Source organism: Rhinopithecus bieti, unplaced genomic scaffold (assembly GCF_001698545.2).
Source record: "Rhinopithecus bieti isolate Rb0 unplaced genomic scaffold, ASM169854v2 scaffold_4967, whole genome shotgun sequence".
NCBI lineage: Eukaryota > Metazoa > Chordata > Mammalia > Primates > Cercopithecidae > Rhinopithecus > Rhinopithecus bieti.
Window position 1 is genome coordinate 485,155 of NW_016804726.1, and position 24,240 is coordinate 509,394.

The 24,240-nt window shown below is 41.2% G+C and overlaps 1 protein-coding gene and 1 pseudogene across 2 annotated transcripts in view; one reads left to right on the forward strand and one right to left on the reverse strand.

Annotated features, from left to right (window-relative positions):
• The window catches only part of MRTFA (myocardin related transcription factor A), a 224,828-nt gene that overhangs the window by 141,123 nt on the left and 59,465 nt on the right, over nt 1–24,240 (reverse strand). The window lies entirely within an intron of this gene.
• LOC108528455 (cytochrome c oxidase subunit 6B1-like) lies at nt 12,332–12,904 on the forward strand (annotated as a pseudogene).

Below are 24,240 nucleotides of genomic sequence, written 5' to 3' on the forward strand. Positions count from 1 at the left end.
TAGTAAGAATAATTTCTTTTTTTCTTTCTGTTTTTCTGAGGCGGAGTCTTGCTCTGTCGCCCAGGCTGGAGTTCAGAGGCGTGATCTTGACTCACTGCAAGTTCCACCTCCTGGGTTCACGTCATTCTCCTGCCTCCCAAGTAGCTGGGACTACAGGTGCCCACTACCACACCCAGCTAAATTTTTTTGCATTTTTAGTAGAGACGGGGTTTCACCGTGTTAGCCAGGATGGTCTCAATCTCCTGACCTCGAGATCTGCCCACCTCGGACTCCCAAAGTGCTGGGATTAGAGGCGTGAGCCACCATGCCCAGCCATAAGAATAATTTTTATAAAGCATTTCTAATGTGGGAAATGCTTATTCTAAAGCCACATTTAAGAAAAATAAGATATAAAACTACATACTCATATATTAAAATATTACACAAAGAGAAAAGATTTTAAGAAGTATACCAAGACACAAAAGAGGGGTTCTGTTTGATTGGACAATGAAAAAATTTTCTTTAAGGTTCCAAATTTTCTCTACAATACTTACATGGCTTTTATAATAAAAAGACTATAGTTTCTGATCTATAAAGTGAGATTCCCTGGGCATTCCTTGCAAACTTTGATGAGGACTTTAACTTGCTTTAGTTGAAGAAACCAACAAAATATTGAACAGCCATGAAGTGAAGAAAGACACTAAACAGACTATTATGATCTAACTTCAAGTAAAGCAACAGTGTGCCCAAATCTGACTGTAGTTCTGGTTGATACATCTCACAGAAAATAAACTGGACTGGAAAAGGTCCAGATAAGAGCAATTAACATGAGGGAGATAATACTATGAAGAAAAAGATATTAAGGACTCTCTACTCCAAAAAAGACTGGAAGAAGACTTAAGGGAGACAAGTTCAAAAAAAATATTTGAACTCAATATTAAGAACTCAATATTCTCAAGGGGACTATGGGCAAACAATGGGAAAAGGATTTCTTTTAGGGTTTGAATAATTTTAGAAATTACAAAACAACAAACGTCTACTAAGAAAATTCAGAATCTAAACTTCAAAGAATTCTTTTCCATCTTGTCTATGATTTATTATGGTTTGAACCACATCTCTGTGTGTACTGGAAAAAAAACAACTGTTATACAGGATTAATCCATCTGGCTGAGTATTCTTTGTCATTGACTCTGAAACAGCATGTTTGCTTCTTTTAACAGCAGCCTTTCAGACTAAAAAAAAGACTTCAATTTTATGACATTCAAGGACCCCTTGAAAACTAACCTCCTTATTCTAAAGGAAAATAGAATGGTATCAAAACTTCAGCCCTAGGACTTAGGAAAAATGGTTTCACATAGAGTAACAGGTTTCCAATAAACAACTGTTAAATCATTATGGACAGTAAGAGTTCATACCTCTCATAAGAAAAATAAGAAATTCAACTGTAACAGCAACAACTCTGTATGCAGTAGATGGGCCACACAAAAGTATTAACACAAAACAAGAATTCTAACAGTTGTTAACTGAACAGAGAGAGAAGCAAATGAAAGATACATAAAGACAATCTAGGAAACCACAACAGACATGTCTTGGGGGAAATTTGGATGACACAAGGAAGACTGCATGAAACATACAGAAACACTAAAAATAATGTTAGGAAGTCAAGGACAGGAAACATCAAGCCTCATACCACTAAAATACTACAGCTAAACAGATGCGCTAGAATCATGGTTTCATGTAAAAAGTTCTTAACTTAGCAAAACCCCATTATTTCAGACTTAACTGATATTTGTGATACTATAACTTGGTGTGAGATTAAGTAAAATCTTATTCTACTTGGCAGGGGCACGGTAATATAAAAGAGTGCCAGGTGGCCAGGCGCAGTGGCTCACTCCTACAATCCTAGCACTCTGGGAGGCTGAGGTAGGAGGACTGCTAGAGCCCAGGAGTTCCAGATCAGTCTGGGCAACATAGTAAGACCCTGTCTCTTTTAAAAAAAATTTTTTTAAGTTTTTAAAAATTTTAAAAAGAAGGAAAAAAGGTGTAAAAGGTGAGTTTATTGTCTAAGAGCTCCCAAGGCAGGAGGAAAGATGAATTTAATGTTACATATGTTTTTTATCACAATTATTTTAGATGTCTTGGCAAAAAAAAAAAAAAAAAATTCACTAAGTAAACTTACATTACTGAGCTTGAAAGAATAAAACCACATATTTATTTGTTTTATTTATTTAATTTTGAGACAAGGTTTCACTCCCGTCACCCAGGCTGGAGTGCAGCGGTGAGTTCTCGGCTCACTGCAACCTCCACCTCCCAGCCTCAAGCAATCCTCCTGCCTCAGTCTCCCGAGTAACTGGGAATACAGGCGTGCACCACCAGACCCGGCTAATTTTTGTATTTTTAGTAGAGATGTGGTTTTGCCATGTTGCCCAGGCTGGTTTTAAACTCCTGGACTCAAGTGAGCCACCTGCCTTGGACTCACAAAGTGCTAGGCGTAAGAGCCCACCGAGTCCAGCCTTTTCCTTTTCCTTGTTGTTTTTTTTTTTGTTTGTTTTGTTTTGTTTTGTTTTGTTTAAGGGACAGGGTCTCGCTCTGTTGCCCAGACTAGGGTGCAGTGGCATGACCATAGCTCACTGCAACCTTTAATTCCTGGGCTCAAGTGATCCTCCCACATCAGCCCCACAAGTAGCTAGGACTACAGACACACCACCATGCCCAACTTTTTTTTATTTTTCTTGCAGGGGGTTGGGGAGATACGAGGTTTTGCTATGTTGCCCAGGCTGGTCTCAAACTCCTGACCTCAGGTGATCACCCCCCCTGCCTCCCAAAATGCTAGGATTACAAGCGTAAGCCACCGTACCCAGCCAAGAAAGTTTGTGGTTTTTTTTTTTTTTTTTTTTTTTTGAGACGGAATTTCGCTCTGTCGCCCAGGCTGAAGTGCAGTGGCACTATCGCGGCTCGCTGCAACCTCCACCTCCCAGGTTCACACCATTCTCCTGCCTCAGCTTCCCAAGTAGCTGGGACTACAGGCGCCCGCAACCACACCCAGTTAATTTTTTTTTTTTTCTGTATTTTAGTAGAAACGGGGCTTCACCATGTTGGCCAGGATGGTCTTGATCTCCTGACCTCATGATCCACCCACCTCAGCCTCCCAAAGTGCTACGATTATAGGTGTGAGCCACCGCGCCCGGCCAGAAAGTTTTAAAAATAATGTTTCACCCAGGCGCGATGGCTCACACCTGTAATCCCCAGCAGTTTGGGAGGCCAAGGTGGGCAGATCGCTAGAGCCCAGGAGTTCAAGACAATCCTGGGCAACATGGCAAAACCCCGTCTCTACAAAACACACGAAAATTAGTGGGGCATGGTAGTGTGAGTCTGCAGTCTCAGCTACTCCCAAGGCTGAGGTAAGAGGATCACCTCAACCCCAGGGAGGTTGAGGATGCAGTGAGCTGTGGTCATGCCACTGCACTCCAGCCTGGGCAACAGAGCGAGATCCAACCCAGGGCGGGGCGGGGAGTGGAGATGTTTCTTAGAACACATACTTTTTTTTCTTTCATACAACATGTTACTCTGCCATCCAACCTAGAGTGCAATGGAATGATCATAGCTCACTGCAGCCTTAAACTCGTGGGCTCAAGTGATCCTCTCAGGTAGCTAGGACTACAGGCGTGTGCCATCACACCTGACTATTTTTTAACATTTTTGTAGAGATGGGATCTCACTATGTTGCCCAAGCTGGTCTCGAACTCCCGGCCTCAAGTGATCGCCCTACACTGGCCTCGCAAAACGCTGGGATTACAAGCATGAGCTACCTTGCCCGACAGAACACATACGTTTTTAATAGTTTAAAGAAAGGACTGTTTGATACTATATTATGATGCAAAAAGAAAAGAAAGAAAATAGGAATATCAAATTCTATAGACCTGAACCCCATGATTGTGCCTACCACTATCCAGAACAAAAGAAATAAGCAATTTGAAAAACTGCTTTAGCAAGTGTTCGATTCAGAATAGTTTTGTAATTAAGTTCCATATTTACAAAATTATTAAGGGCTTAAAGAGATCACTTAAAATTTACACATATATCTACACACATACATACGCACACACACTTTACCGAATATTTTTATTGGATAAATTATACAGTGTTATTTGTTAATTTAGGGATTTCAAAAGTTTCAGGATATAACCTTTAAAATACCAATATTAAACTATACTATATAACAATAAAATCCTTCCATCAAGGTCATGAGGCAGTGAGTGGGGAAGAATACATAAAACAAGAGGGGCAGAATGTTGATAATGCTGAAGCTGGTTATTAGGCATTTAGAAATTCATTATGCTATTATCTCTGTACTTGTACATGTTTGATAACATTCTCCTAATGTTTTTAAAAAAATAAGATTCTTCCACAGAACGATGGGAAGACTGAGAGAGACATAGCAAGGTTTCCTTAACCTTGAGATTAGGAAATAGACTAGAAGTCATATATAAGCACCGACAAAAGACTAATTTGGCATAAAATATACACACTGGATTTATTTCTCTAACAAACACACTACTCTCTATTCATTTTGAAAGAGCCCACAGGATAAAATCTCATAAACTATGATAATCTAGAGACAAGACCCAAAAATGTTGAGGTATGGCCATTGTAATTAAGTCCCCTTTAACAATTCCTGAATACTCCTATAATTTTATTTACTGTAAAACTTGCATCATTTTTTAGAGTTGTAATTTATAACTCTACTGAGTCTAAGATCAAACCTTCTTTTTTATCAAAGGATCAGTAACTCCAGTTTCTGGGCTGCTGATTCACATATGATCAATAGCAGCCAGAACAAAACAACATGGGGCAGGGTCATCTCCCACAACCCATCTGTTTCCTTCTTTTGCTGGCCTGATTATGCCTCATCTTTTCTCCGCCCTACTTGCTTTAGGGCTGCATGCCTTCTGCCTGTACAGAATAACATATGTACCTAGAAGCTGCAGCATGAAATGTGTTAGAAGAATGGAAGAACGTAGACAGCTACTGACAACTCTAAAACGTAAGCACTTTATCATGACCCATGACAAAAAGGTGGTTCCATGCAACCAAATGGTATGGTTCTTCTGAAAAAATTCTTTAAATAATTGGTATAAAAATTGTTTTCAACCAATTAATGAATTTTCTTTAGCTGGACATATTTTTACTTTAATTCTCACTGATTTATTTTCAGTGTAGTAAACCTAATCTTGAAAACACTTACTGTCTAAGCAGGTATGTAGGGGGTGTACGTCCTACAGTAGAAGATGAGGAAAATAGTCAGGCATGGTGATGCATGCCTGTAGTCCCAGCTACTCAGGAGGCTGAGGCAGGAGGACTGCTCGAATCCAGGAGGTAGAGGTTGCAGTGAGTCAAGACTGTGCCACTGCACTACAGCCTGGATGACAGAGTGAAACTATATCTCAAAAAAAAAAGTTACTGTATAGAAGATGAAGCCTAGTCACCTGCTGAAACTAAGAGATGACACCTTAACACTGTATGGATCCAGGTTAACACCATATGGAGCAGGCAGAAAAATCCCTAAGCTAAGCCCTGTCCAAAATTCTCACCCACAAAATTGTGATATGTAATAAATGGCATCAGACTTCTCAACAGCAGAAAAGAAATAAAGAAAGAAAAGAAAAGAAGGGGAAAGAAAAAGGGAAGGGAAGGGGGAGCGGAGGAGGGGAAGGAAGGGAAGAAGGGAGGAAGGGAAGGGGAAGAGGGAAGGAAGGAAGGAGGGGAAGGGGGAGGAGGGGAGAAGGGAGGGGAAGGGGCAAGGAGGGGAGTGGGGAAGGGAGGAGGGAACATGTAGTGAATAATAGAAAAAAGAATCTTAAATGGTCGTCTAAAAGTAGTCAGATGCGGGGTAGACTTCTAGGTATCTATAGCATTCTGAACGAATTGGGTAGCCAAGGTGATAAATACCCTTTGGTAACAGCCAATGGTGACAAATAGCCAAAGGCAAAAAATAATTTATGGCCAGTCCATAAATTATTTGGCCTTTGCTCACTTCAGCTCCTCTTGATGGTTCTACAGGGAATCAGTCATTCGACTATTTCCTCTTCCCCCAACAAAAAAGATAACAGTAACAATATAACACTGCCTCTTCAATTACAACAGTACAGGCCCCTTCACTACTTGCTTCATTTCTCACCATTCCCCTTTATTCACACTCTAATCACTGGTACCGGTTATTCGGCTCTTTACTGTGACTGCCAAGAATTGCCTCTTCTTCTCCACCCTACCTCTTTCTATTATCCATCCCCTTCCAATGGGCTAGGCTTCCACAACATCCCAAGATTGCTTTTACCACTGCTTACTTTTACCATTACCATGGATTGATCTCCCAGTAGATGGTAAATTCTTTGAAAGAAACTCCATTCTACTGGTTTTTTGTCTCAAGTACCCAGACACAATGCTTGAAATTTTAAAATAACTTTATAAATATTTGCTAATTTACTATGTATATTAACCTTACAGCAAACACATCATATATACAAAGTCGGCACAGGTACAGAAAAAAAAAGGAAAGAGGGTTCCGTCACAGGTATAAATACATGGAAGATCAGAAAAAGCTTCCAGAGTGGGCCAGGTGTGGTAGCTCACACCTGTAATTCCAGCGCTTTGGGAAGCCAAGCGGGGAGGATCCCGTGAGCCCAGTAGTTCAAGACCAACCTGGTTAACAAATATGCAATACCCACGACATGCCAGGTACTGTCTGGGTATTGAGAATTACAGTAAATAAAACAAAGTTCTTGCCCTCAGGGAGCTTATATTCTTCCAGGAGACATAACTGCATGAACAAAGTCATAGATGTGAGAAAATGTGAAGTAAGTTCTAAAAGGGCAATACGGTTTGGCCAATCACATGGTTCAAGTACAAGGAAATTAATATAGCAGTGGAGAAATCACGTGGTTCCAGTACAAGGAAATTAATATGGCGGTTGAGTTAGACCGCATTGGAAAAAAGAAATATGAGGTTGCAGGGGGAGGTTACAAAGCTACTTCATTAGGCAAAGTATAATGTGTTGATATCCTGAATTGGGGTAGTTAAATAGAAAGAAGGGTACGACCATACAATGTACCTGGCACAGAACAGGAACTCAAATCTTTGTCGAGTTAATACTGAATGAACGAGGACAGGATTTATATAAGATAGAATGTGTTTCTGTTTGATTGTTAGGGATGGAGGAGAGACAGATGTCAAAAATTACTGAAGGTTTTAAGCCAGGGCGGTCATGACAACAGTATTCTGCTAATAGAAATACGGAAAAGAGGAGGAATTTTATCTGTGGAGGTAATAAATTTGATTTTGCATGCTGGGTCGAGGGACCAAAGAACAATAATGGCAATGTCATTTGGGTTTCCATTAGGTACACGAGAAGGAAAACATGGGAACAAAGACAGAAAGAGAAATGACAAAGATTACAAGAATAGGAAGAGAATGACAGAAGAAAAGTAGGAAGAGTTTGAGAAAGAGGAAAGAGGTTGAGTTCCAGATATAAAGAAATAATAATACTGCTTTCAAACCTGACTTAGTTGATAATTCATAAATTCCTAGTCTCAGATCACCTACTCTGGATCTTGCACCATCACTGTGACTTCTAAAATCGTCAAATACCACTGAGTATCTAATTGCATATCAGCACTTTCTACTTAAACTATTTTAGAAGAAGCTCAATAATGCTGTAACTTTATTTATTTATTTATTTATTTTATTTTTTCGAGATGGAGCCTTGCACTGTCACCCAGGCTTAAGTGCAGTGCCGCATCTCGGCTCACTGCAACCTCCGCCTCCCGGGTTCAAGCAATTCTCCTGCCTCAGCCTTCCAAGTAGGTGAGACTACAGGCGCATGCTGCCACATCCAGCTAATTTTTTTTATTTTAGTAGACACGAGATTTCACCACGTTGCCCAGGCTGGTCTCAAACTCCTGAGTTCAGGCAATCCACCCACCTCGGCCTCCCGAAGTGCTAGGATTATAGGTGTGAGCCACCCCGCCTGGCAAAAGCTCTAACTTTATAATGCTGAGGGGCAATCAGCTGTCCTCAAATTTAAAGACACAAGTAAGCTCATGGGCTTATGTATAAGGACATGAACTAACCAGCTAGAAAAAAACAGAAATTTTAAAACAGAAAACAGAAAAAAAGTAAAATGTGTATTTTATACCATGGCTCAACCCCTTTTTATTGACTACTTCTCTATACCATTCCCCACAAGCCCCTACCATGTGTGTTAGGTACACATGTGAACATCTTCCGTTAACTGAACAACATAAATTGCCTTTCAGTCTTATGGAACTCAAGAAGATCTCCTGGGGTAGGCTGGGTGCAGGGGTGCACGCCTGTAATCCCAGCACTTTGGGAGGCCAAGGCGGGTGGACCACTTAAGTCAGGAGTTCAAGACCAGCCTGGCCAATATAGTGAAATCCCGTCTCTACTAAAAATACAAAAATTAGCTGGGCGTGGTGGCGCACACCTGTACTCTCAGTTACTCGGGGGGGTGAGGTGAGAATTTCACTTGGGCCCAGGAGGCAGAGACTGCAGTGAGCCGAGATTGCACCACTGCATTCCTGTCTGGACAACAGAGCGAGACTCGATCCCCCCTCAAAAAATAAAATAAATAAATAAAAAAGACCTCCTGGGGTAGACCTGACTTTCATTAATTCACTTAACAAATGCATAGTGATCAGGCACTGTTGTAGGTACTGGGAGTACAACAGACAGAAAATATTTCCGCTTCCGTGGGCCTACATTAAGTGGGAGAGACATAAAAATGAAAATAAATATACAATAAAAAGTTTTCAGATAACTATAAGCATTACGTGCCTGGGGGCTAATTTAGATTAAATGACCAAAAAATGTCTCATTGAGGAAGTGATATCTGAATGAGACTTGTATAGCCAACCCTTATTATAAATGAGGCACTGTATGTGTATGCATTCAATCTTCACAACACTAAGATGTATATTTACTTATATCATCCATAATTTTTTACAGTTGAGGAAACTGAGACACTGAGAGGTTAAATACTTGATCCTGGGCAGTCAAGCTTCAGAATTCATGCCTCTATGACTCTGCCTGAACTTGACAAGAAACAGCCAGTCATGCAGAGGGAACAGCATATGCAAGTTAAAAGGCCATGAGGCAGGAATGAGCTTGGCATCTTGAAGGAACTAAATGACTGGCATGGCCCAAGAGGAATGGACATAAGTATATTCTATAAACAACTGGATGCCACTGGGAGGTTTTACACAATGGAGAGATATGATCTATCTTTTTAAATAATCATTTTGAGGACTGGGCATGGTGGCTCATGCCTGTAATCCAAGCACTTTGGGAGGCCAAGGCTGGTGGATCACTTGAGGCCAGGAGTTTGAGACCAGCCTGGCCAACATGGTAAAACCCCATCTCTAGTAAAAATACAGTTAGCCAAGCGTGGGGGTGAGTGCCTGCAATCCCAGCTACTAAGGACGCTGAGGCAGGAGAATCACTTGAACCCAGGAGGCGGAGATTGCAGTGAGCCGAGATCACGCTACTGCACTCCAGCTGGGGCAACAGAGCAAGACTTCGTCTCAAAAAATAAATAAATAATCATTTTGGCAGGTGTGTAGAGAAAGAATGACAAGGGAGCTGTTCAACTTAGCCTGCCACCTGACTCTCAGTTTGGTATAATTTACCATTCTGCCTGGCCCCCTAATAAAAATGTAATAATGTTGTTTTGACCTGTGTCTCAATGTATCACTGAGTTCGGTGATGCGACCTTGAGTAAGTCACTCTGAATAAACATTTGTTATTATTATCTGTCCTATTACCATGAAGGGTCTTATAAGAAGGTACTCTGAAAAGCAGAGATTAACTACAAGGTAATATTTTCTTGCAAACATTTAACAGAAATTTGACAATTTGCCTTAAACTCCTCCCCACCTCCAAAAGGCTGCTTGAAAATTAAAGCACTATTTTGACAAGATGACTTCATTACATTCCTTGAACTTTACTCATGTCCACAAACACTACAGGTATGCTTTCCTTATGATTCTCAATCCTTTTTCTATGGTGTTCAAACGTGTTCCAATTTTTAAAGGTGGAATTCTATATGTCTTCTAGAGAGTTCTTCTCTAAGAAGCTGAGTGATGGATATTTAAAAGTCCACATGCTATGTATAAGAGACCTGGATAAATTTAAATATGATCAACTGCACATATTTTGTGTATTCACCTACAAAATTATGTAATCTGTTATGAGACAATTTTCAAGTTAGGAATTCTTCAGTCAATTCTACTCTTACACCAAAACTCCATGCAGCAATCAGCCTAGGCAACCTGAAATGTTGCCAGGCCACAGAAAACCTGCCACAGTAAGAAAATCTGCCACACAGAAAATCTACAATAATAATTCTGTTCAGGTATGAATCATATAAAAAAGACTATTTTTGAAAATATTAACTTTGGAATGAAAAACTTGTTGAGACAAATCTCACCTAGCATAAAGACAGGCAGTAGTTTGGGGGAAAGGAAGACATTTATAGTATTGTGCTTTGTTTTCACATGACAATGGGGCATTTGAAGAAAAGCCCTATTTTCCAGTGCCAGAAGTCTCATATCCTTAGGTTTCTCAATGACATCCTCTCTGGATAGATCAAGAATATGCTCCTACTTTATAAAAGGAACCATGAATAGTTTCCTAAATTCTTGAGCAAATATTTTTAAAATACTGCAAAATATCTTGCCATAAAAAAAGAACCTGTCACAGTAACAGCATCCAAATACAACAACACACACTCAGAGGAAAGTGTATATTCAAGGTTGAAGTGTGCCTGTGGGTCAAGAAAAGGTCAAGCCTAAAGCTTCTAAGCAGCTACCGGAGCCACAATGAGGAACTCTCAAGACAATGCACACACTGATGACAGCACTGCAGCACCAGTGAAAACAGGCCATCAACAGCATGTTCATGAATTATTCTTCCAATTACACTTTAATTATAAAAACTAGCTTATTAATTAAACTAATCTACTCTGGTAAGATCAGTTACCATACAAAAGCAATGGCTCGGCCGGGCGCGGCGGCTCAAGCCTGTAATCCCAGCACTTTGGGAGGCCAAGACGGGCGGATCACAAGGTCAGGAGATCGAGACCATCCTGGCTAATACGGTGAAACCCCGTCTCTACTAAAGAATACAAAAAACTAGCCGGCGACGAGGCGGGCGCCTGTAGTCCCAGCTACTTGGGAGGCGGAGGCAGGAGAATGGTGTGAACCTGGGAGGCGGAGCTTGCAGTGAGCTGAGATCCGGCCACTGCACTCCAGCCTAGGCGACAGAGCCAGACTCTGTCTCAAAAAAAAAAAAAAAAAAGCAATGGCTCTTCAAGTTACCTTCATGGAATATGGTATAGAGTTTGTGTTAAAAATGCATTTTCACTTACTGTGGTTATTAAAGACTTTGATCAGGGCAGAACCTCTGGAAATACAATGAACCCTGACAATTTAAATAAAAACAGCTCTTCAGTCATGGCTCATTATTCTTCCTTTCACAGCCTCTTGCTTCAAACAGTATTGCTCTTAACCAATTAATATTCTGTAAAAGGTGCTGAGAATTTTTGATGGACTAAAATACAACAGATATTTTAACACCATTTTAAGCTCAGCACAATTATATTTAAAACTTTAAAACAAAGAAGGAAGACAGAGTACAGGCAAACTCATCCATTTTCCAAACAAAGTAAATAATACAACTAAAGTGTTCTCTACATCACTACAGGAGTTGACACATTACAACTACACCTAAGGGCAATTATTGTAAATTTATAAAGTGCTAAGAAACACAGCAGCACTAGTCAGCAGTCAGTGCTGTACATTTTGAAAGCATCTAATGTAGGCAGCAAGCAAGATGTGGATAGCAAAAAAGAAAAGGTAAATGCACACCAGCATGAAAATCTTCAAATACCTTATGGGTAGCCTATTTAAAATAGAAAGGTTCTAAATTAATCAAGGAGAAAGGAAGAATACCAGTGATCCATATTAAAAGGTAATAATGGATTATATTATCACCTGAATGTAGTAACTCTGATGTCGCATATAACATGAAAAAAAAGAATATAATAGGAAGAGAATTATGAGCCTTTTAAAATATCAGACTACCAATAAGAAGCAGAAAATAAGGTGGGTGCAATGGTACACCAGTAGTCCCACCAGGGACACTGAGGCAGGAGGATCATGTGAGCTCAGGGGTTTGAGGCTGCAATGAGCTATGATCATGCCACTAACTCTACAGCCTGAGACCCTGTCTCTGAAAAAAGAAGACAGCAGAGAGTAGCCACTGAGCTGAGAACTGCACCATGGCAGAAGACATCAAGACCAAAATCAAGAACTACAGGACTGCCCCTTTTGACAGCAGCTTCCTCAACCAGAACCAGACCAGGAATGGCTGGGAGAAATACCTGGAACTCCACCCCTTCAAGAAGGCAACGACTGCTAAAGGGGATAATGTATGGCCGGTGCAGTGGCTCATGCCTGTAATCCCAGTACTTTGGGAGGCCGAAGCAGGCGAATTACTTAAGGTCAGGAGTTTGAGACCACCCTGGCCAACATGATGAAACCCTGTCTCTACTAAAAATACAAAAATTAGTCGGGCACGATGGCAGCTGCCTGTAATCTCAGCTACTCGGGAGACTGAAGCACTTGAAACTGGGAGACGGAGGTTGCTGTGAGCTGAGATCACACCACTGCAGTCCAGCCTGGGTGACAGGGCAAGATTCCATCATTCATACATATATACATACATACAAACAAGGGAGTGATGTCTCTGTTTGTGAATGGTACCAGCATGTGTACAAGTCTCTCTGCCCTATATCCTGGGTCTCAGCCTGGGATGACCATGGGCAGAAGGCACATTTCTTGGGAAGATCTGAACTGGCTCCACCCCACCTCTGTCCTTCTCCCAGGATGGTAAAGAAGAACCTGGGTATATGGTAATCCCTACCCTGGGACCCTGAATCAAGTCTTAATAATAAAAATTCACTGGAAAAGTGAGAGGGGCGGGGAAGAAAACAGCAGCAGCAGGGAGTAAAAGAACCTCACTTAGTGACAGGCCTGGGAGGTTGTTGCCCAATATCCTCTCTCATTCCTTCTTCCCAGTGAAAAAATACGTAAGTTTTAGCTAAATGCATATCAGAGGGAAGACTATGTTTTCCAGCCTCCCTTGCAGCTAGGTGGGGGGTCTTGTGACTAGCTCAAGACAAAGGACATGAATAAAAGTATTAGGCGTGATTTCTAGGAAATGTCCTTATAAGAATTGGGTACATTACTCTTTAGGCACTTCTCCCTCCTCCTGGCTGGAAATGTCTATGAGATGGTTGGAGTACAAGCAGCAAACTTAAGACTATGAGGAAGAGGCCACCTGTTGACAATAGCAAGGCAATAAATACAGAAAAAAAACTAGTTCTCTGATATTGCAGGGCACCACACCACTCCTAGGCTATTTCTGGACTTCTTTATACAAGACAAAAAAATAGGCTTATATCATTTTTAAAGCCAGCGTTATTTTACTTTTTTTGGTCATAAATCATGGAACATAATCCTAATAAAGAATGCAGAGCCGGGAATAGTGGCTCAAATCTGTAATCCTAGCATTCTGGGAGGCCGACATGGGTGAACTGCTTGAGCCCAGGAGTTTGAAACCAGCCTGGGAAACATAGTGAATTCCTGTCTCTACAAAAAAAAAAAAAAAAAGAAAAGAAAGAAAGAAATTAGCTGAGCATGGTGGTGTGTGCCTGTAGTCCCAGCTACTCAGGAGGCTGAGGCAGGAGGATCACCTGAGCCCAGGAAGGTTGAGGTTGCAGTAAGTCTTGATTGTGCCACTGTACAGTCTGGGCAACAGGAGACCCTCTCTCAAAGAAAAGAAAAGAATGAAGTTAGACTCCCTACCTCACACCCATATACAAACATTATCTCAGAATGGATCAACAATCTAAATGTAAAATATGAAAATGTAAAACTCTTACAAGAAAATACAGGTATAATCTTCACAACCTTCAATTAGGCAATAGCTTCCTAAATAAAACAAAGCACATGCAACCAAAGGAAAAAGCCAGATAAACAAGAGTCCAGGTATTTCTGTCAAAATTTTAAAGTTTTGTGCATCAAAGCATAGTATCAAGAGGTGAAAAAGAAAACCCATAGACGGAAAAAAGTATTTACAAATCATATTAACTGATAAGTGATTAATATCCAGAATATATAAAGAAAGAACTCTTACAATTCAACCACAAAAAGGCAACCCAATTTTAAAATGGACAATGGATTTGAATATACATTTCTCCAAAGACAGTATAAAAATGGACAACATAATCCCAGCACTTTGGGAGGCCGAGGCGAGTGGATCACAAGGTCAGGAGATCAAGACCATCCTGGCTAACATGGTGAAACCCCATCTCTACTAACAATACAAAAAAAAAAAAAAATTAGCCTGGCGTGGTGGTGGGCCTCTGTAGTCCCAGCTACTCAGGAGGCTGAAGCAGAAAAATAGCATGAACCCTGGAGGTGGAGCTTGCAGTGAGCCGAGATCACACCACTGCACTCCAGCCTGGGCGACAGAGCAAGACTCTGTCAAAAAAAAACAAAAAACAAACAAACAAAAAGGACAATAAGCACATCAAAAGATGCTCAACATCACTAGTCATTAGGACATAACGAAAAAAAAAAAAGAACATGGTGACATAGCACTTCATACCCAGTGGGACTGGTAAAAACAAAAAGTCAGATTACAACAAGTGTTGGCGAAGATGTGGAGAAACTGGAGCTCACATATTATATGATTCCATTCATATAAAGTCTAGAATTAGGACACATACAGAAAAATAAAGTAGATTAGTAATTCTTTGGTTCAGGGGGAACAAGGAGATAGCAGGGTAAAAGTTAAATGGTGCAGGTTCTCTCTGAGGTGATAAAAATGTTTTAAAATAAACTGTGGCAATGGTTGTATGTATCTGTGAATATACTAAAAATCATCAAATTGTACACTTTGCCAGGTGCAGAGGTGCACATCTGTAGTCCCAGGTACTTGAAAGGTTGAGGTCTGAGAATCAAGAGAGCTTGGGAGTTCAAGGCCACAGTGTGCTATAATCATGCCTATGAAGAGCACTGTAATCCAGCCTGGGCAACACAGTGAGACCCTACCTCTTAAAAAAAAAAAAAACATCCATATGGAATAACTGTGTAGTCTGTGAATTTTATCTCAATAAAGCTGTTTTTTTAAAAAAGGGAAATGAGTAGTTACACTTGTGTATTACTCCGTTTTCATGCTGCTGATAAAAAGACATATCTGAGACTGGGAAGAAAAGAGGTTTAATGGACTTACAGTTCCACATGGCTGGGGAGACCTCACAACCACAGCAGAAGGCAAGGAGAAGCAAGTCGCGTCTTACATGGATGGCAGCAGGCTAAGAGAGAGCTTGTGCAGAGAAACTCCCATTTCTAAAACCATCAGCTCTCGTGAGACTGATTCATTACCACGAGAATAGCGCAGGAAAGACCCACTGCCCCTGTAATTCAATCACCTCCCACCGGGTTTCTCCCACAACACCTGGGAATTGTAGGAGTTACAATTCAAGATGAGACGTGGGTGGGGACACAGCCAAACCATATCAATTTACTATAACATGGATATGCCCTGAAGGCACTATGCTAACTGAAAGAAGCTAGACACAAAAGACCACATATTGTATTATCCAATTTATATGAAATGTCCAGAATAGGTAAATCCACAGAGATAGAAAGTAGATTAGTGGTTACCTGGTGTTAGGGAGAGAGAGAAAAGGGAGAGGGAAGGAGTACAAAGTTTCTTTTTGGGATGATGAAAATGTTCTGGAATTGGACAGTGGTGGCAGTTGCACAATCTTGTGAAAATATTGGAAATCACTGAATTGTATTTTTGGTTTTTGTTTTGTTTTGTTTTGCTTTTTGAGACTGAGTCTTGCTCTGTCACCCAGGCTGGAGTGCAGTGGCGCAATCTCAGTTCACTGCAACCTCTGCCTCCCGGGTTCAAGCAATTCTCCTGCCTCAGCCTCCCAAGTAGCTGGTACTACAGATGCGTGCCACCACACCTGGCTAATTTTGTATTTTAGTAGAGACAGGGTTTTACCATGTTGGCCAGGCTGGTCTCAAACTCCTGACCTTGAGTGATCTGTCTGCCTTAACCTCCCAAAGTGCTGGGATTACAGGCATGAACGAAAGCACCTGGCTGAATTATGTACTTCTGAAAGGTGAATTTTATAATATGTGATTTATATCTCAATTTTTAAAAACGAGAGCCAGGTATAGAATCCCATGCCTGTAATCCCAGCACTTTGGGAGGCCAAGGCAGGAGAATCACTTGAGCCCAGGAATTCAAGACCAGACTGGGTAACAGAAGCCCTGTGTCTTTAAAAAAAAAAAAAAAAAAAATAGATAATCAGTAGAAGATCCAGATGTAATAAATATTTTGGCTGGGTGTGATGGCTCATGCCTGTAATCCCAAACTTTGGGAGGCTGAGGTTGGAGGATCACTTGAAGTCAGGAGTTTGAGATCATCCTGGGCAACATACGAAGACTCCATCTGTATTTTATTTAAAAATAATAATATTTTTACTACTGCATCAAGGTTTTGTTGTTTTTTTTAACAGAGATGGGAGTCTCACTATGTTGCCCAGGCTGGTCTCGAGTTCATGGGCTCAAACGATCCTCCTGCCTTGGCCTCCCAAAATCCTGGGATTATAGGGATAAGCCACTATGCCAGGTCTCCGCATCAAGGACATCCGTAAGTGAAACTATTCTTTTTCTTTTCCTGTGACTGCATGGTGGTAAAAACAAACAAACAATGACCATGATACAGTCTGGTGCTAAGGTGCCAGCAGTCTTACCCATCATTGCTTTTGCATCATCATTGAAAAAAGTAATAACATTTTAGCATTATCATAAAAACACAGCCCTCTGTATCCATTGGTTCTGCTTCTGTGTATTCAACCAACCACGGATTGAAAATATTCATGAAGAAAGTGAATGGCTGCATCTATACTGAACACTTACAGACTTTTTTTCTTACCATTATTCCCCAAACAATACAGTATAACAACCACAGCATTACACTGTATTAGTTACTGTTATTATTTTCTTTTTTTTTTTTTTTTTGAGATGGAGTCTTGCTCTGTCACAGAGGCTGGAGTGCAGTGGTGTGATCTCGGTTCACTGCAACCTCCACCTCCCGGTTTCAAGCGATTCTCGTGTCTCAGTCTCCTGAGTAGCTGGGAGTACAGGCATGCCCCACCACGCCGGCTAATTTTTGTACTTTTTGGTAGAGATGGGATTTCACTATGTTGTCCAGGCTGGTCTCCAACACCTGGCCTCAAGAGATCCACCCACCTCAGCCTCCCAAAGTGCTCGGATTATAGACATGAGCCAACACACCTGGCCTATATTAGTTATTATAAGTAATCTAGAGATGATTTGAAGTATATGGGAGGATGTGTGTAAGTTATATGCAAACACTACACCTTTTTATATAAGGGACTTCAGCATCCATGGATTTTGGTTTCCAGAGCGGGGTCTCTGGCACCAATCCTCCATGAAAACTGATGAACAACTATAGTTGTGAACTTGTGACAACCAAAAGTGAATCAGGGACCACCAGCAGTCCATCTGCTAACTCCACTTTGTGAACTCCTGGACCAGACTATAAACTAGAAACAGGAACCCAATTTATATTTACACATGAGGCAGTATTGTGTGTTAGAAAAGTAGCATGGGCTTAGGTTCAAATTCCAGAACTGCCATTTAGGTGATGAGAGCTTAACTCCTCCATGCCTAAGCTTCCTGTAGTATAAAATGAGGATCGTACCTACTAACAAAGTTACTATATGGACTAAATGAGATGAAGATCTAAAGTAACCTAAGACTATCTGAAATTTAACAGCTGTTCAATAAATGTTAACTCCTTTCCCTGTTTTGTTCTCAACCAGCTCGTTCGGTCCCTTGCACACAGAAGATGCTCAACTACTCAGTAAATATTCGTAGAATTTAATTAGTACCTCACGGAGATCTATATAAGTCAAAGTTCTAAGATAAAATATAAATGCTAGATTTAGATATAAAATATTGAGATATGCTCAGGTGTTTCTCAGAAAAATATTATAGTCAGATTAATTTTAAAATTAGAAAAGGATCTTTTATAAAATGAGTCAAATATTTAATAACTTATTTGCTTTCCAGGTGAGTAGTAGTACAAAGTGAAATGGTATGTTAAATGACACAATGTTCCACATCTTTGAATCAAAAAGCTTTCACAACCTGCATATCTCTATAGCTCAACTATTTGAAATTCAGGAGATATAAACAATCCATGGTGACTCTTCTTCAGCCAATACGGTGATGAACAGCACCATTATTTTAGTCAAAGCATCTGATTTTACAAGCCAACATCATCACTTACTACCAGGGTGCATGACCATAGGTTATTAGGTTGATGCAAAAGTAACTGTGGTTTTTTTACTTTCCATAGCAAAACTGCGATTACTTTTGCACCAACCTAATATTTATCCCAATGAGTATAACAACTCTCACGAGTTAACTGTGAGGACTGAGTGACATACTACCTAAGAAGCACTAACAATGCTAAGACAGTAAGAGCTCAACAAACACTAAGCATTTTTTTCTAATTTAAATATACTCAACTGATATTTTTGTAGCATTCTTACATAGCATCTTGGCAACATGTACAGATATAATTTTTTTTTTTTTTTTTTTTTTTTGAGATGGAGTCTTGTTCTGTCTCCCAGGCTGGAGTAAGTGGAACGATCTCGGCTCACTACAACCCTACCCCCAGGGTTCAAGCGATTCTCCTGCCTCAGCCTCCCAAGTAGCTGGGATTACAGATGCGCGTCACCACACTCAGCTAATTTTTCAAATTTTAGTAGAGATGGGGTTTTGCCATGTTGGCCAGGCTGGTCTCAAACTCCTGACCTCAGGTGATCCACCTGCCTTGGCCTCCCAAAGTGCTGGGATTACAGGCATGAGCCACCACGCCCAGGCTACAGATGTAATTATTTTTAAGTTATTCGTCTCAGTATATGGATGTAATTATTTTAAGTTATCCATCTCAGTAACTTTTAGGTGAATGCTAATAATAACTCAGTAACTTTTAGGTGAATGCTGATAATCCTAGCATCTCCCTAAATTGTTCAATTTATACCATAAATTTACTTTTCCCACCTTTTAAAGGGATAATGCAAGGGATTCTAACTCATGGCGTAAGTCTGGAATTTCTTAGATTACCCCTTTAGGAAGCGAAATTATGTTTCCAAGTTCAGACTTTGGCTTAAATTTCAAATTGTCCCAAAAATGGACTAGGGAAAATACACAAACTTTCTATACCAACAGATCTCTATCTTCAATATGTTAAGTGTATCTTTAAAAATACAAAATAGCTACTAGGAAAAACCTACAACATAATGTATAACTAAAGTAGTTTGTTTTCTGTCACCACTAAAATCATAATGAGGCCAGGCGTGGTGGCTCATGCCTGTAATCCCAACACTTTGAAAGTCCAAGGCAGAATGATGACCTGAGTCCAGGACTTCATAACCAGCCTGAACAACACAGTGAGACACCCAGCTCCACAAAATGTTAAAAATTAACTGGAAGCAAGGTGCGGTGGCTCATGCCTGTAATCCCAGCACTCTGCACTTTGGGAGGCTGAGATGGGAGGATAGCTTGAGCCCAGGAGTTTGAGACCAGCCTGGGCAACATGGGGAGATCCCATCTGCACAAATTTTTTTTTTTTTTTTTTTTTTTTTGAGAAGGAGTCTTGCTCTGTCGCCCAGGCTGGAGTGCAGTGGCGCGATCTCGGCTCACTGCAAGCTTCGCCTCCCAGGTTCACGCCATTCTCCTGGCTCAGCCTCCGGAGTAGCTAGGACTACAGGTGCCTGCCACCACGCCCGGCTAATTTTTTTTATTTTTTTAGTAGAGACGGGGTTTCACCGTGTTAGCCAGGATGGTATCGATCTCCTGACCTCGTGATCCGCCCGTCTCAGCCTCCCAAAGTGCTGGGATTACAGGCTTGAGCCACCGCGCCCGGCCCTGCACAAAAAATTTAAAAATTAGTCAGGCATTGTGGTGAGCACCTGTGGTCCCAGTTACTTGGGTTGCTGAGGTGGAAAGATCACTTGAGCCTGGGAGGTCGAGGCTGCAGTGAGCCATGATAGTGACACTGCACTCCTGCACTCCTGCCTGGGTAACAAAGTGAGACCATTGTCTTAAAAAAAAAAAAAAAAAAAAAAGACTATAATGAGATTGAACAGAAAACTACAGCTCAGAAGCCCAAACATTCCTGATATGAGTGTATTTCCAACTTGAAGGGCTCCATTTTGGAATGAGACAAAGCACACCTTTAAAGGATGTTATGTACATAAGAGACAGTAACCATTTTACTTGATAATGATCAAATGTAACAAGATAAATACAAAATAAACCACCATTTTGGCTACAAACATGGCATGTTTATGTGACCACTTCTAAACGTCTCTGGGGCATTACCCGTCTCTGACATGCCTTCAAAAGGTAGGTACAAAACGAAAGGGCAGACACAGAGAAAAACATCCCTATATCTGATCTTTTTTTTTTTTTAAGATGGAGTTTCGCTCTCATTGCCCAGGCTGGAGTGCAATGGCGCAATCTCGGCTCACTGCAATCTCTGCCTCCCAGGTTCAAGCAATTCTCCTGCCTCAGCCTCCCGAGTAGCTGGGATTACAGGCATGCACCACCATTTACGGCTAATTTTGTATTTTTAGTAGAGATGGGGTTTCTCCATGTTGGTCAGGCTGGTCTCGAACTCCTGACCTCACGTGATTCGCCCGCCTCAGCCTCCCAAAGTGCTGGAATTACAGGCATGAACCACCACGCCCAGCCTACATCTTATCATTTTAAACCACTGCCTGGTAAAACTTCTTAGAGTTCATGATCTTTCTTTTTCCCCTGAGATAGTTTTGCTCCATCACCCAGACTGGAGGGCAGTGGTGTGATCTTGGCTCACTGCAACCTCCACCTCCCAGGTTCAAGCAATTCTCCTGCCTCAGCCTCCCAAATAGCTGGGATTACAGGCGCGCACCACCATGCCTGGCTAATTTTTGTATTTTTAGTGGAGATGGAGTTTCACCACGTTGGCCAGGCTGGTCTCAAACTCCTGACCTCGAGTGATCCACCCACCTCGGCCTCCCAGAGAGCTGGGATTACAGGTGTGAGCCTCCAGGCCCAGCCGGAATTCATGATCTTTTCAGTAACACTACTTACTCCCAGGCACATACTGCAGTTCAAAAAAACACTGCTCTGGAAGAAAATCTAACTTGAAAACTCAATCTAAAATGTAAAAAAACTCAGTAACTTCTTGGAGGAAAAAAGAAAATGACATCAGGAAGGGAACATTATACTACACAGAAGAGATGGTATGTAACATCCTTTCCTCTAAGAATGACAGAAGGGCCAGGCACGGTGGCTCATACCTATAATCCCATTGACTCAGGAGGCCACGGCAGGAGAATCACTTGAGGCCAGGAGTTCGAGACCAGTGTGGGCAATGTAGTGAGACCCCACTCCATTCTCTCAAATTTTTTTTTTTAGAAAACTAGCCAGTTTGGGCCGGGCACTGTGAGTCACACCTGTAATCCTAACACTTTGGGAGGCCGAGGCGAACGGATTGCTTGCATCCAGGAGTTCGAGACAACACTGGCAACGTGGTGAAACACCAGCTCTACAAAAAAAAATGCAAGAATTAGTTGGGTGTGGTGGCACACAGCTGTGGTCCCAGCCATTAGAGGCTGAGATGGGAAGATCACTTGAGCCCAGGAGGTCAAGGCTGCAGTGAGCCAAGATTGTGCCACGGAACTTCAGTCTGGGTGACAGAGAGAGACCCTGTCTCAAAAAACTAAAATAATAAAAAATAAAATAAATAAAAAGTAGCCAAGCGTGGTGGTGCATGCCCATAATCCCAGCTACTTGGGAGGCTGGAGTGGAATGACAGTTTGAGCCCAGGATCTCAAGACTGCAGTGAGCTGTGATCATGCCACTGCATTCCGCTATGGGTAACAGAGTGAGACTCCAACTCTAAGAATGGCAGAAAGGAAATTAATGTTAACAGGGAAAATATCTATAGCCAAGTCTGCTAATTCAAAGATGAATGCTAAGGAATTTCCACGTCTTGTGAAGGCAGGCATATCTTGTGCTAATTCCCTTAAGATTTAAGATGAACAACTAAAATAATTGTCATAATCTATCCCTCACTCCATTCTTCAGTTCTAAAAACCCTGTCTCCAAGAAGCTTGTCAAAAGCATACTTCCATCTAGTAATTTACATTTTATTATACACAGTAAACATTTATTAAAAATAATATGGCCGGGCGTGGTGGCTCAAGCCTGTAATCCCAGCACTTTGGGAGGCCGAGACGGGCGGATCATGAGGTCAGGAGATCGAGACCATCCTGGCTAACACTGTGAAACCCCGTCTCTACTAAAAAAATACAAAAAACTAGCCGGGCGAGGTGGCGGGCGCCTGTAGTCCCAGCTACTCGGGAGGCTGAGGCAGGAGAATGGCGTAAACCCAGGAGGCGGAGCTTGCAGTGAGCTGAGATCCGGCCACTGCACTCCAGCCCGGGTGACAGAGCGAGACTCCGTCTCAAAAAATAAATAAATAAAATAAAATAAAAATAATATTATTCATAACAATAAACTTTTAAGGCATCCAACAATGTGGTAAGCGCCTGCCAGTATCATACTAGTTTACAGCCTTCCTCAGAATTAAAGTATGTATAAAGAACCTCTGAAAGATGGCAGTATAATCCTTATCAGGCAGTATTCTCACACAAACCAATAAAGACACAAATGCTGGCCAGGTGCAGTGGCTCACGCCTGTAATCCCAACACTTTAGGAGGCCGAGGCACGTGGATCACCTGAGGTCAGGAGTTCGAGACCAGTCTGGCCAACATAGTGAAACCCTGTCTCTACTAAAAATACAAAAATTAGCCGGACGTNTAAATAAAATAAAATAAAATAATATTATTCATAACAATAAACTTTTAAGGCATCCAACAATGTGGTAAGCGCCTGCCAGTATCATACTAGTTTACAGCCTTCCTCAGAATTAAAGTATGTATAAAGAACCTCTGAAAGATGGCAGTATAATCCTTATCAGGCAGTATTCTCACACAAACCAATAAAGACACAAATGCTGGCCAGGTGCAGTGGCTCACGCCTGTAATCCCAACACTTTAGGAGGCCGAGGCACGTGGATCACCTGAGGTCAGGAGTTCGAGACCAGTCTGGCCAACATAGTGAAACCCTGTCTCTACTAAAAATACAAAAATTAGCCGGACGTGGTAGTAGGCACCTGTAATCCCAGCTACTTGGGAGGCTGAGACAGAAGAATCTCTTGAACCCAGGAGGTAGAGGTTGCAGTAAGCCAAGATGGCACCACTGCACTCCAGCCTGGGCAACAAGAGTGAACAAAACTCCATCTCAAAAAAAAAACACAAAAACAAACAAAAAAAAGACACAAATGCTATTATAGAGGGAAACCAAAGTCCTAACTATAAAACATAAAAACCCACGCACTTTTAGTAAGAATTCAATCATGTGTTATTGTCTAACATTACTATGTTAATTAAACACTTTTCAATCAAGGAAAAAATAATCAAAATATGGACAAGGGGTGATTTTATAATAAAAACCTAAGATATGAACCACATTCATTGTACTTCTTCAAAAACCAACATTAATGACTATTAGGATGAATCATTTTTAGGACAGCAAATATAGAAACATGTAAAAAAAAATGTGTAAGCCCAATGATTTTTTTTTTAACTCATCCTATGCAATTTTTTTCACTTTTTTTTTTTTTTTTTTTGAGACAGGGTGTCATTCTGTCACCCAGACTGGAAAGCATTGGCATCATCATGGCTCACTACAGCTTCAAACTCCTGGGCTCAAGCATTCCTCCCACCTTAGCCTCCCGAGTAGCTGGGACTACAGGCATGCACTACCACACCTAGGCAGTTTTCATAATTTTTGTAGAGATGAGGTCTTGCTATGTTGCCCAAGCTGGTCTCAAACTCCTAGCCTCAATCGATCCTCCCGCCCTGGCCTCTCAAAGTGTTGGGATTATAGGTGTCAGTCACTATGTCCAGTGACTTTTCCTAATTTTTAATTATGAAAGAGTTTATTTAAAAT